The following is a 280-nucleotide window of genomic DNA, read 5'->3' on the forward strand; positions in this document are numbered from 1 at the left end:
TAGTGCTAGCCAGCATAGCACTGCCAAACCTATAAGGATGCTGCAGGTTTTTCCTCTCAAGGTGGACAACCTTGCATTTTTTTGGTGTTAATCACCATCAGGTTCTCATCCGCCCATTTGCTGAGGCTGTCCAGGTCAGCCTGGATCTCCCGCCTGTCTTCAGGTATGGATGCTTTGCCCCAAAATTTGGTGTCATCGGTGAACTTGGCCAGTCCGCTCCTGACTCCCATGTCCACATCATTAATGAAGATGTTGAATAATATGGGTCCAAGAACAGAGC

The 280-nt window shown here is 48.6% G+C and overlaps 1 long non-coding RNA gene across 1 annotated transcript in view; it reads right to left on the bottom strand.

Moving 5' to 3' along the window:
• LOC109287841 overlaps positions 1-280 on the bottom strand; it is a 19741-nt gene that overhangs the window by 18686 nt on the left and 775 nt on the right. The window lies entirely within an intron of this gene.

This window comes from Gavialis gangeticus, unplaced genomic scaffold, assembly GCF_001723915.1.
Source record: "Gavialis gangeticus isolate Ggan-Ray unplaced genomic scaffold, GavGan_comp1, whole genome shotgun sequence".
In the NCBI taxonomy this organism is placed as follows: Eukaryota; Metazoa; Chordata; order Crocodylia; family Gavialidae; genus Gavialis; species Gavialis gangeticus.